This window comes from Armigeres subalbatus, chromosome 2, assembly GCF_024139115.2.
Source record: "Armigeres subalbatus isolate Guangzhou_Male chromosome 2, GZ_Asu_2, whole genome shotgun sequence".
Taxonomy (NCBI): Eukaryota; Metazoa; Arthropoda; class Insecta; order Diptera; family Culicidae; genus Armigeres; species Armigeres subalbatus.
Window position 1 is genome coordinate 150,513,556 of NC_085140.1, and position 14,676 is coordinate 150,528,231.

The 14,676-nt window shown below is 40.2% G+C and overlaps 1 protein-coding gene across 1 annotated transcript in view; it reads left to right on the top strand.

The window, feature by feature from the left end:
- The first annotated feature begins 374 nt into the window (after positions 1–374).
- Positions 375–14,676, top strand: part of LOC134211016 (protein qui-1) — a 267,806-nt gene continuing 253,504 nt past the window's right edge. The window contains exons 1-2 of the mRNA XM_062687537.1: positions 375–607; positions 807–1,263. The gene's annotated coding sequence lies outside the window, so the exon portion shown is untranslated. The remainder of the gene's footprint in view (positions 608–806; positions 1,264–14,676) is intronic.

The window sequence follows — 14,676 nt, forward strand, 5'->3', positions numbered from 1 at the left end:
ACCTTTCTCGTGAAACCACCTGTAACAGGCTGCCAGAGTAGCTCCAGCGTGCTCTTCTAACCGTATCAACAAGCTACGCAAAGAGTCAGCCAACATGCAATGCGATGGATTAAACTGAGCGGGAAAACTTAACGAAACATTTCCCGCGCTCTCTGTTTTCGAAACAGTCGGGAAAAGTGGAGGAGCTTTCCTATCAGCGCCACATAGTAAAGTAGGTGGTATTCTGGGAGAATGAACCCCAGTCAGAGCTGTCGCGAAGATCATGACCAACGAGAGCAACACTTACTATACACACGACACGGGGGAAAAGCTTTCGCAAGCCGTCCAACCCGATGTGCAGTAACTTTTCCCTTTCAGTCTGAGATAAACTTTGGTCGCGTTCGGTCGGGAAATCCACGTTGCTCCTCCAAGCGGTCCGGACCCAGGTGTTGAGCATTGACACAGCGCCTCACACAGACACCCATTGCAGTGTGACTTGGGGGTTAATTCTTGCGGGATAGACTGTGTGTGCTCCCCGGACCTTTCTCCGTCTGCCAGAGCTGCGGGAGGCATCGCAGCGGCAGATCACATTCTAGCAGAGTTTTTGAATCCTGGTATCGTGTGGATTGTGAGTTGGAAATTGAATGCATTTGCTTTGGTGGTTCTTGTAGGAGAAGTCGGAGTTTGGATAATGGATTTCAGAGTATGCAACCGGGAGGAAGCTGCATTATGGCCAGTTTAGATGAGCGGTGTTTTATGTGCTGAAATAATAAAAAGGAAGTACATAATAAAGTGAAAATAGAGCAGTGAATTTTTTCTTCTTACAGCTCGTCGTTTATTTACGTTGGAAAAAAATAGTGACGAAGAGGTGCCGTAGTGTGAATAGTTGCAAAAGGCTGAATGTCAGAAAGCTTGAAATAAAAAGCGGAAACTCGACGAGGGAGTGAAAATTAAGGATACTCTCCATGCAAATAGCGCAGTCGGTGCAATTTAATTATGTGATGTAAGGTCAAACGGTAACGAAAGTGTGGATCGAAGAAGAATTCCAATTATATCAAAACGATTCCTAAGTGTATATGAAAGCATCCGTACTGTGTAGAGAAAAAAATCATTACATTCCGTTATTGCTGCAAATACCACAACGTTCAAGTGAAGAGGAAAGTAACGAATATTTGTGACACGTGTCGTGCATCCCGCTAAGGAGGCAAATAACAAGTGAACAAAATTGAATTTGCAAGCGATCAACGGGCTCGGTGATTTCCCAGTTGGACCCCACACATTGAGGTAACTATCTATCATAAAAGCTGAACGATACATTTGCAGCGGGCGAAGGAAAGAAAATATTTGTTTGGATTTGGATTTTCTTATTTTTATTTCCACTTTGGTGGTGGTATACAAAGCTAGGTAAGACGCTGGGCGTAGGTGCAAAGAAGTCATCTTTACTGTTCATATGACTGTAAACAAACGTTCCACGCCGGAGATGTTTAGACATTAAACAATCCGTATGATAGGGAGCGTACACTTATTACGTAATGATTTTTTATAAGTTTTAAACACAGCCCAAAGGTAATTTGATTCGCATTCAATTTTTTTTTATTCCTACGTATGAATAAAATGCTAAACCCCCTCCCCGCGAAGCCCTTACGTAATTAGTGTACGACCCCATAGCTGTGTTTCTTTGGTATATTCAGAGAGAAAAATAAAATAGTTTTACGGCTGGCACGGCATCTGCATTTACGAATTTGTTACGCATGGATAGTAGCGTCCTTGAGTAGCGAATTTCCGTCTTTTATAATTATAATCTAGTTTACCTTTTGTTTGTATCGATTTACCCGACGCATAAATTGTTTTTCGAACATGTTGTTTGTCCAGTTAATAGTCAGCATCACTGTATTTATTTATTTCATGAAAAAAAAATTAGTGCTTAAATCGTGAAAATCTTAAAATTGTGGTTAGTTGAGAAAAAAACATTATGATTGCACCGAAATTGATAAACTAAGTAAATCTCAGTGCTGTAAAATTACCTGGAATCGTGATCTTTCCGTTCGGAAAATCGGAAAACCGTTCTGGATCAAGGAATATAAGATTAAAAATGAAATTTCCGTTATTTGGTTTTTATTCGATTTATTTGAAGCTTCTAAGAATGCGCTGGTGTCTCTAAATGTCTGGGCGGAATTATCGTTCTACTTACAATGTGATTTTAAAATGCGATTTCGATTGTTGAGAATAGACATTTTGATCGTATGTGTAAGTGAATTGAACAGAGAATCGTGCATGATTCGGCAAATCTACGCCATTCATTCCGTGCTGATAGTTCGAACGAGCCAGACGTGTGTGCTGTGTCTCATCGCGGATTGTGTTCGGTAGTGCGAGTCTATTGTGTGGTGCCTACCTACGGATCCAAGGCGATCGCTGTCGGCGAGTGAAGTAGCTGCTTCTGGCGACGCCAGTGAAGCAGGCTATTGTTACTGCTGCTACCTACAGCAGCAGGGGCAGATAAGTAGAAACGTTTTTATTGTTCTCCCATCTGCTTGATTCGGAGTGGGACTGATAGAATAAATAAAATTAGTTTTTTTTTTAAGTTTTTTTTCTGATTAGCTATTAGTCTTAAGTTAACATAAGCAAAATCATCCTTCCACCTTGCGGGGTGAGAATGGAGACAGAGACTGTGGAGGGCAATGGGCCTCCAAAAGATGCAGGGCGCACACGATTGTACCATGCGGCTTCGCCTGGGCCTTGGGTTGTTTACTTTCGGCAGAAAGTGAAGAGCCTAGATTTTCTGGGCATAAAACGAGATTTGACGCGTCGTTTTACGAAGCTTGAATATAGCCAAATCAACAGGAACAAACTACGCATCACCGCACCTACATACCAGGTGGCGAATGAAATTGCTGGCGACAGGGCGTACAATGTTGAATATTTAGTTTATGTGCCCTCGCGGGAGGTCGAGATAGAAGGCGTAATCAACGCAGCGAGCTTGACTTGCAATGATGTGCTTGCAGGGAAAGGTCGCCTAAAGAACGCCCTGCAATCTACCGTGGATATTCTGGACTGCAAGGAATTGCATTCAGCAGCCACGGTAGATGGCAAAAAGGTTTATTCCAAGTCGGGCTCGCTTCGGGTGACATTCGCCGGTTCGATGCTTCCAAAGTATGTAGATATAGAAAATATGTTGTTTGCGGTGCGTCTTTTTGTGCCAAGGGTATTTAATTGTACCAACTGCAAACAACTTGGTCACACTGCCGAGTTTTGTGACAACAAACCACGTTGTGGCAAATGCTCAAAAAGACATCGGGAGGAATTCTGCCAGCAACAAGCAACAAAATGTGCTTATTGTGGTTTAAACCCTCCCCATGGTTTGCAAGAATGCCCGGTGTACAAAAAGCGCACCCAAAAAGTGAAGCGCTCGTTGGTACAGCGCTCCAAGCAGTCGTATGCGGAAATGGTTAAGTCGCAAGACACATCCGCCACAGCCACTGCATCGACTGCTATTTCAGCCACCGTTCGTGTGAGTGATTATTATGATTCCATATCCATTGATGAATTGGACTCTGACGCAGCCGATATGGATGATCCTGCGGAGGTACACGTGCCCGAAAAGAGGAAGCAACCGTCTTCCCCGGGATCGCGCCGCAAGAGAACAAAAGTCATCCATAAAAGCTTGGCAAAATCTGAAGGTAATGGGGGTTTATTTAAAATCCCGAAGCAATCTGTCCCTACTGCTTCTTTTGATCCTAGTTGCAGTAAGACATTCCCGCCATTGCCTAAATCCGATGTTTCGAAGAAACATCCGGCTAGGAGAATCAACGAAAGAAAAAAACAAATTCGCACTTCTAGAAAAAGTATTCCGTCCAAGCGAGGATTGATCTCCTTTAAGGACCTTGTAGACCGTTTTTTGAACTTGTTCAATATTCCGAATTCATTGAGGCCAATCATTGACCTCTTCATTCCAACAGTTGAAAGTTATCTGAAGCAATTGACTGTTTCATGGCCCCTTCTTGCAGAAATTGTATCTTTCGATGGATAATACGGCCAACACCGAAGATACAATCACTGTGCTGCAGTGGAACTGTCACAGTCTGAAAAATAAATTAGACGTGTTCAAGTTTTTGATTCGTAATTCCGATTGCGATATATTTGCACTCTGTGAAACATGGCTTTCTTCTGAAGATGAAATCAACTTCCACGATTTTAACATTATTCGCCAAGATCGGGATGATCATTATGGTGGCGTTATTTTGGGGATCAAAAAATGCTACTCCTTCTACAGAATTCCCATTCCGACTGTTCCCGGCTTAGAAATCGTCGCATGCCAAGTAAATGTGAAGAAGAAAGATCTTTGCATAGCTTCAGTGTACATTCCTCCAAATGCCTCTATTAATCGTCGACATTTTTGGAGCGCAGTCTCCCTCCTATCATCTCCAGTATTGATATTGGGTGATATGAACGCACATGGTATTGGATGGGGCGAAACGTATGACGATTATAGAGCGCCTATTTTCTATGATTTGTGTGACGATTTCAATTTGAATATTTTGAACACTGGTGAAGTAACTCGAATAGGACCAAATGGTCAACAAAGCCGTATTGATCTGTCTTTATGTTCAAATTCACTATCATTAGATTGCACGTGGAAGGTAATTCAAGATCCCCATGGTAGTGATCATATGCCGATAGTTACCACAGTTAAAAGTAGCTATCAACAATCTGAGCCAGTTAATGTTCCTTTCGACCTCACGAAAAACATTGACTGGCCAAAATTTGCATCGGCGGTAAAAATTGGTATTGAATCAACTGATACTCTTCCACCTTTGGATGAATATCGATTCCTTACTGAGTTGATTCAAAAAAGCGCACTAGAAGCTCAGAAACGACGCGTTCCAAGTACATCTGTCATAAGAAGACCAGCCACTCCTGGATGGGATGATGAATGTACTAAGTTGTATTCCGAGAAATCTGATGCCTTCAAGGCCTTCCGTAAACACGGAAGGTCCGAGCTTTTTGAAGAGTATTTGAGGCTCGAAAGAAGCTCAAAAATCTTCTCAAGGCAAAAAAACGTAGCTACTGGCGACGTTTTGTCGAGGGACTATCGCGAGAAACCTCAATGACAACACTTTGGAAAACGGCCCGCAACATGCGGAACCGCATTTCCACCAACGAGAGTGAAGAATACTCCAATCGATGGATATTCAACTTCGCAACAACGGTCTGTCCAGATTCCGTACCAGCAGAACCGCTCTTTCGAGAATCAGTCACTGATCCCGGTTCTTTGGGTGGACCATTCTCAATGCTGGAACTTTCTATGTCTCTTCTTTCATCGAATAACTCTGCTCCGGGATGCGATAACATCAAATTCAATCTTCTTAAAAACCTCCCAGATATCGCAAAGACGATTACTTGACCTGTACAACTGTTTCATGGAGTACAACATTGTGCCACCTGAATGGCGACAGGTGAAAGTAATAGCTATTCAAAAGCCTGGAAAACCAGCGTCTAATCACAATTCATACCGACCGATTGCCATGCTATCATGCATGAGAAAATTATTGGAGAAAATGATCCTTTCAAGAGTCGACCATTGGGTCGAAGAAAATGCATTGCTTTCAAATACTCAGTTTGGATTTAGAAAAGGGAAAGGAACAAACGATTGTCTAGCGTTGCTTTCTTCAGATATACAACTGGCCTTTGCGCACAAGGAGCAATTGGCTTCAGTATTCTTGGACATTAAGGGCGCTTTTGATTCAGTTTCCATAGAAGTACTGTCAGGCAATCTGCACAGTAGTGGATTACCCGTTATTTTGAATAATTTCTTGTACAATTTGTTGTCAGAAAAACAAATGAACTTCACACTCGGCACTCTGACAACTTCCAGAACTAGCTACATGGGCCTTCCCCAAGGATCATGTTTAAGTCCCTTGCTTTATAATTTCTATGTTAAAGATATTGACAATTGTTTGGAAGGACAATGCACGCTCAGACAACTTGCAGATGATGCCGTGGTCTCTCTAAGAGGTCCAAGTGCAGCCGTCTTGCAAGGACCATTGCAAAGTACCCTGGATAATCTGACTGTTTGGGCCAGACATTTGGGGATCGAGTTTTCACCGCAAAAAACTCAATTGGTTGTGTTTACTAAGAAGCGGTATCCTGCTCAACTGAAACTCAAGCTGTTGAATGATGACATCAACCAATCTTTATCTTCTAAATACCTTGGGGTCGTGTTTGATTCCAAATGTACCTGGAAACTCCACATTGAGTATTTGATACAAAAGTGCCGGAAAAGGATCCATTTTCTACGTTCTATCTCCGGAACATGGTGGGGTGCTCACCCGGAAGACCTCATCAAACTCTATAGAACGACTATTCTCTCTGTTCTAGAGTATGGCTCCTTCTGCTTCCTCTCAGCAGCTGATTGCCACCTGATCAAATTGGAACGAATTCAGTATCGTTGTTTGCGTATTGCCCTTGGTTGCATGCATTCAACGCATAACATGAGCCTGGAGGTGCTTGCTGGAGTCACTCCTTTAAAGCATCGTTACTGGGAGCTCTCACTTAGAATACTCATCAAATGTGGAACAAGTAACACACTTGTTCTAGATAACTTCGATAATATGCTTGAACTAACTTGTCGTTCGAGATTCCTGAGAGTTTATCTCAACTACATATCGTCAGATCTTTGTCTTCCGTGTTATAATCCCCCTCGAGTTCACTTCACCAACGACAGTTCCTCAATTGTATACGATCTGTCCATGAAACATGCTATTCAAGGAATACCAGATCATCTTCGAAAAATATCCATTCCCTCTCTTTTTTCCGAAAAATATGAACATGTCAATTGCAACAAAAGATACTTCACTGATGGTTCTCGCATTAACGGATCCACTGGCTTCGGTGTTTTCAATGTGACTTCAACCACCTTCCGAAAACTTCAGGAACCGTGTTCGGTTTATGTTGCTGAGCTGGCAGCAATTAACTTCGCTTTGGGGATAATTTCCAATCAGCCCGTAGACCATTATTTCATCTTCTCGGATAGTCTTAGTTCTATCGAGGCACTCCGGTCGATGAAACCTGTTAAGCACGCATCTTACTTTCTTTCAAACATAAGAGAGCAGATGCGTGTTTTGGTCGAAAGATCATTCAAGATTACCTTTGTTTGGGTCCCATCTCACTGCTCAATCTACGGCAATGAGAAGGCAGACTCGCTGGCAAAGGTGGGCGCACAGGAAGGTGAGGTTTATGATAGACAATTCTCGAGCAACGAGTTTTGCCCATTAGTCCGTCAGAGTACTCTTCAAAGTTGGCAAAGAAATTGGACACACAACGAACTTGGACGGTGGCTATTTTCTATAGCTCCAAAAGTTTCTGGGCGAGCGTGGTTCAGAGGTGAGGACTTAAGTCGAGGCTTCATTCGCGTGATGTCGAGACTTATGTCTAATCACTATTCACTAAACGCACATCTGTACAGAATAAACCTTGTCGATAGCAACTTATGTAGGTGCGGAGCCGGTTATGATGACATCGATCACGTAGTTTGGTCCTGCTCGGAAAATGACGCCTCCAGAGAGCAATTATTGGATACCCTTGTGGCCCGAGGTAAACAACCCTTCAGGGAAGTTCGAGGTGTTTTGGGAGATCGTGATGTTGTCTATATGCAGGCCATTTATAGTTTTCTTTGTGCTTCTGACATCAAAATTTAATATTTTGTTTTTTTTCTTCTTTCTTCAAAGTTTTTTTTTGTTTAGTCTCTGCCTTTTTGTTCCGTGGAGCTCCATAGCTCTTGCCATCCGGAAGATGCTCTCAGTCGAACCATTCCTCGAGCATGACGACACGCCACATCGTCACTGACGCCAAATGCCCGGATGAGAAGCTGAAATTTCCTTATCCCAAATCCTAAGCCCCGTCCATCCCTAAACATTGTAAACTAACCTCGAGTCACCACGAGTACGCTGGCTCCTTTCCCTCTCTTATTAACTGTATAATAAAATGATATTGATTGTATATATCACAAAGAACCATGGCTCCGTAAAGTGTTATACACGCCTGAGCCTACCAAATAAACGAACTTGGAAAAAAAAATCTACGCCATTTTTAAATTTTACGTTTTTTTTCTGGAAGCATTGTAATAACGTTCTTCGCATAATGTAATGGAGTTAATCCATATGTGAAAAGGAAAATATGCTTTTATTGGGTTTTGATGCCTTTTGGAGCGAAATCATTTATCAACGAATAAGCTAAAGCAGTTTTGCACGAAAAACTAAAGCGTGATATACTTCCTGCAGAATCGCAGGCGAGTTAGCTCTTATCTACATAATATGAGACCTCGGTGATTTAAGATTTGGGCATGATTTTACGAGCTTACCCTATGTTTTGGGTTCCATATAAACGGAACCAGCGGATAATTACTTATAACGGGTAAATTTGCAGTAACCATTTAAAACAAATTTTATTCTATTCAAAGAGCTTGACCATGTCAGTCTAAAACACTTAACAATCCCCTCCAATTAATAACGGACTTTCATGGCGCTTTTTCTACAGAGGACTCTCAAACTGAAACACAACGTCACTTGTACACAAATTGATACCGACTGTGCAGCACTCAATGGCATTTAACTCCGCCGTCCTTACTTTTTATCAATTAATTCAATTTGCAGATAATCTTCCCCCCTTCGCGTACTTTGTGACGACATGCTGCATGCTGTGCCGCCGCCCTGTTCGAATTGACGATCCGAGTGAAAATGGCGCCACCTAATGGCGAAATAACGACATCGGAAAAAACATGATAAATGGATCATACTACGGGGCGCGCGGGCAGAAAGCATACACGGCAGAGTGAAAAAGTGACAAGAGCATGGTTCCGAGTTGTTGGGAAAATAGAATTAACATAAGAGAAAGAGGCAGAGCGAGGAAAACAAATTGATTCACCTTGCTTTGCTGATGCCTTTCTCGTGCATTAATGGGGCAGTTCAAGAAAACGGACAGAAGAAGTAATTATATCAGCTTTATATTTAGACAAATCCTCAGGAACCTAGTATCCAGGATATAGCCAACAATGGAATTGAAAATGCAACTTTTCACTTTATATATATTCTGGGTAGAAGTAGGCCATGTTTGAGGATCAAAATCTCGATTGCTAGCGATTGGACTGAGCTAAAATTTTGCCTCCCTGCTTAAAATTACCTGAAATTTTAATCAATGAAAATGTTGCTTGACTACGCCTACTTAAAATGGAAATTATTATTTTTCGGGGGTGTACCCACACATATACACAATAAGACGGTTAGAAAATGGTCGAATTGTGTATTAAAATAAGTCTTTTAGGCATCATATTTTTTAATTTGATTTTTGTGATTTTATAGCCTTTTTATACACAAAAGTTCAAGAGACAAACACAATCAGATAACGTGAAGTGATGTGATGGTGTTGCAACCAAACATTGAAAGTTACATCAAATCTCTACCTTTTTGAATTTTGCTTTTATTTTCATTTTGTAATACAAAAATACTTCCACCTTCGCATAGTATGATGGATTTACAAATATTAAATAGTTACTAAACTCGGGATGCGAGCTCTAACCTTCGAAGTATATTCGCGAGTGACGACTACACGCTTGGAGAGGAAGATATTCGAATGATTGATCTTAGTTCAATAAAGTTTTCAAGCAAATTCACTGTTAGGAAACCTTGCACCTACTCAGTGACTAAGTAAAATTGTATTACCCTCTCTTTTCTTCCCACGGAAATTTTACTCAATTTCCGTCAAGAGCGGGGCTACTGAAAACTATCCTGCTTTAGACGGAAATTGAGTAAAATTTCCGTGTGAAGCGTGTTAAGAAAAGAAACGACAATACAATTTTGCTCAGAAAGTTAGAGTGTAAACTGACTACAGCGAATATCAATTTTAAGATTTGTATGGATTTTGAAATAAAAATACTGAGGTAAGTAGTTGGTTTTTCGGAAATACTGAATCTTCTACATGTTGTGCATCTGCATTCTGTACAACTAGTTTCATGTTTCAGGCATTGTAATTAATGACCATGCCGGGTGGCTTATATTCGGAATATAGGTAATTGACTTTGAATGAACCAATCAAATAATGTTTATTATCCAGTTTTCCACACTTGCCGTAATGACGGATGCTCTATTTTTTTTTACATTTACTGCTTTCCGACACAGAACTGAAATTTTCGTCTAAGCAAGCGATGATGTTCTTCGTTGCTAATGACAGCCCAAAATTTGTTAATTTATGTCAACAAGAAACTTAAATAGTAAATCATGTTAAAAAAAACTGCTTATTTTTATATTTTCTCATATTTTTTTTCTTTTTCAGATAATTAGTAATCATAATAACCTTTCATGAGGCTCAAACATTTATATCTAGGATGAGAAATAGGTCGTCCAGGATTATAATGGAATTGGTCTCCATATGGCGCATATTCTAAGAGGGCTACTATAAGTCGAACTTTACTGAAGCTCGATGTGGCTCGAATTTCAATACTCTAGAGTCTAGACCAATGAGTTCAACGCGTTCATGCAGGACTTGTGCTAAGGCCAGGGTCCCGTAGAAGCAGCGTTAACAACTTGATTCATATGTTCATGGGTTATTGATGTCTGATGTGTTTCATTGGCTCAGTTTTACATCCTTCTTTTTCATTCTTTGGCTTTTCTTCAAGGATGTTAACGGAAATATACGCATATGAGTGCCAATAAATAATAAACAACCAAACAGACCGCATCGTGCTTTCGTGCTGTGCGGTTCTTTCTCTCTTTGCGGAAGGAAGTTTTTATTACTACCCGAAGCTATTTTAATTTCAACGGTGCTTCTTAGCGCTATTTGTACCCACTGATCCCGTTACGATCTTTGCAAGGACCCGTGCCTTCGTTTTACGTTGGACCCGTTTGCGGAAGTAAAATTCCGACAAGCGGTGGTAATCCTGCAGGGACACCGTTCTGGGAAAAAACCTCTTAGAAGGTCACGTCTCTACGCTCAGCAATGAGCATTAATAAAAACAAGAGGAAGGGGGAGTCTCTGAATTCTCCACTTCCTTCAAAGAAACGACCGTCCTGCCAAAGCGCGGAAAAAATAGAAGGAAGCTGGAGAATTCAGATATTCCTTCTAACTCTAATATCGGAAATAATTCTTCTCCAATCGAAGCAATCAGTTCGATTTGATTAATGATGAAAGTGAGCAAATCGAATATACCTCTAGCCCAGGTGATTCGATTCATGCGAAAAAGCAAAGGATTCCGTCAATTGTGGTATCTGTTGCCGAGTTTTCTGGCTTCCGGAATGAGATTTTGAGTAACCTTCAGGGGATCAAGGTTTCATTTCAGATTGCTAGGAAGGGTGACTGCCGCGTTTTGCCGGGATTCTTTGACGATCGCAAACGTCTTCTTCAGTATTTAACTGAGAAGCGCCATAAATTCTTCACATACGACGACAAAACTGAGCGATTGTTCAAAGTCGTCTTGAAAGGTCTCCCCAGTGATGATAAATCACTGGATGAGATTAAAATTGAAATTTCTCAATTACTTGGATTTTCACCAGAGGGGCATTTCTCAAGAATTTTATTTAGTTCATTTTAACAAAAGTGAACTAAATAATATGAAAAGTTTGGAAAAGGCCTGTATTATGTCTCATGTCCGTGTTACATGGGAACATTTCCGCAGGCCTGGGGGAAATGTCCAAAACCCCACCCAGTGCCGTAAGTGCCAAAAGTGGGGTCATGGAACCAAACATTGTCACATGGATGCTAAATGCATGATTTGTGGTGGAACCTCTCACGCCAAGGACGCATGTCCTGTGAGAGAAGATTCCAATAAATTTAAATGTGCAAATTGTGGGGGCAATCATAAATCCAATTTCTGGGAATGCCCTTCACGCAAAAAAGTTTTGAATTCCCGTGCAAAATTGATGACGGGAAATTCCAATCGGATCCCAGATTCGACGGGTAGAAATTTTTCAAACGCTCAAATTTCGAAACCAGTTACCGGTCGAGCAATTCATACCCACCACAATTCACAAACAAATTTTGCCACTCGCTCGTCAACGGGTAGCAAGCACTTCAGTAAATTCCAATTTTTCCAATGTACCTACGTATGCAAACATCGCTGCTGGTAGACAAAATTTCTCTTCTCAAAATGAGGTTTATACCCATGTCCCAACGGAAAATAATGGTCATGTTGCCGATTCAGGTAGCATGACTGCTTCCGATTTTGATTTTTTAACTGAACAATTGCATCACATGATTGATGCAATGTTCAAAGCAAATACCATATCAGAAGCTGTTCAGGTTGGTATAAAGTACACACAAAAAATTGTTATCGGACTCCGTTTTAATGGATCTAAATAATTGTGTGAAAGTTCTAAATTGGATGCCCGCTCTCTAAAGGGTAAGGAAGATGAATTATTCAACTTCCTAACAGTTCATAATGTGCATATTGCCATTATAACAGAAACTTATTTAAAGCCCGAACTCTCCATTAAAAGAGATCCAAATTATTTTATCTACAGAATGTAATGGGCAGCAAAAGAATTTGTTGAAAGCTGATCTTCAAATTCTGACTCGCAACAAATCAAAATTCTTCGTTATTGGTGACTTCAATGCCAAACACCGTTCATGGAATAATGCTCAAAGCAATTCCAACGGCAACATTTTATTTGAAGATTGTTCTGCGGGATATTATACTATTCAATATCCCAATGGCTCAACTTGTTTTTCATCCACTCGAAATCCTTCGACAATTGATTTGGTTTTAACGGATTCAAGTCAGCTGTGTGGCCAATTGGTAACTCATGCTGACTTTGACTCTGATCACCTTCCTGTGACATTTGATATCTCACAAGAAGCCATTTATAATCCAATCAGCTCTACTTTCAATTATCATAGGGCTGATTGGGATTTATATAAAACGTATATCGACAGGAATTTTGATGTTGATATTCCTCTCGATACCAAAAGTGATATTGATAATGCTCTCGTATCTTTGACAAATTTAATTGTCGAAGCCAGAGGCATTGCAATTCCTAAATGTCAAATTAAATTCAACTCCATTATTATTGACGACGATCTTCAGCTACTGATCCGTCTTAAAAATGTGAGGCGAAGGCAATACCAAAGAACTCGCGATCCCGCGTTGAAAGTTATTTGGCGCGATTTGCAAAATGAAATTAAAAAACGTTTCGCTATTTTGAGAAATTCCAACTTTGAGAATAATGTCTCGAAGTTGGATCCCAGTTCGAAACCCTTTTGGAAATTAACAAAAATTCTTAAAAAACCTCAAAAAGCCAATTCCAGCGCTTAAAGAGGAAAAAAAATTTTATTAACAAATGGCGAAAAGGCTCAAAAACTTGCTCAGCAGTTCGAGAGTGCCCATAATTTTAGTCTAGGTCTCACTAGTCCAATTGAGGATCAGGTTACACGAGGCTTCGAAGACATTCTCAACCAAGATAATGTTTTTGACCCTTCGTTGGGAACTAATTTGGATGAAGTGAGATCTATTACTAGAAAATTTAAAAATATGAAAGCCCCGGGTGATGATGGTATTTTCTACATACTTATCAAAAAACTTCCTGAGAGCTCTTTATCCTTTTTGGTTAATTTATTTAACAAATGTTTTCAATTGGCATACTTCCCAGATAAATGGAAAAACGCCAAAGTTGTTCCAATTTTGAAGCCGGACAAAAATCCAGCTGAGGCTTCTAGTTATCGCCCAATCAGTTTGCTTTCTTCAATAAGCAAACTGTTTGAAAAGATTATTTTAAATAGAATGATGGTTCATATTAATGACAATTCTATTTTTGCTGATGAGCAATTTGGTTTTCGCCATGGGCATTCAACCACACATCAGTTATTAAGAGTTACGAACTTAATTCGGCTCAACAAATCTGAAGGATATTCGACTGGAGTTGCTCTTCTTGATATAGAGAAAGCATTTGACAGTGTTTGGCATGAAGGTTTGATTGTAAAATTGATGAATTTTAACTTTCCTCTGTACATTATTAAACTGATCAAAAATTATTTATTAGATCGCTCACTGCAGGTAAACTATCAGAATTCTAAATCTGATAGATTACCTGTAAGGGCTGGTGTCCCCCAAGGCAGCATACTGGGGCCCATTTTGTATAACTTTTTTACTTCTGACTTACCTGATTTACCACCAGGGTGTCAAAAATCTTTGTTTGCAGATGACACAGGTCTCTCAGCCAAAGGGCGTAGCCTTCGTGTCATTTGTAGTAGATTGCAAAAAAGTTTGGATATTTTCTCCACTTACTTGCAAAAATGGAAAATTTCCCCGAATGCTTCCAAAACTCAGCTTATAATTTCACCACATAAGCCGAGAGCTTCTTATTTGAAACCTTCTAGCAGACATATTGTAACTATGAATGGGGTTCCAATTAATTGGTCTAGCAAAGCTAAATATTTAGGACTTCTGCTAGATCAAAAATTAACTTTTAAAAATCACATTGAAGGCCTTCAAGCCAAATGTAACAAATATATTAAGTGTCTATATCCACTTATAAACAGAAAATCAAAACTTTGTCTTAAGAACAAACTTTTGATTTACAACCAAATTTTTAGACCTGCCATGTTGTATGCTGTGCCAATATGGACTAGTTGCTGCAATACCAGAAAGAAGGCACTTCAGAGGATTCAAAATAAAATTCTGAAAATGATTCTGAAGTTGCCTCCGTGGTATAGTAC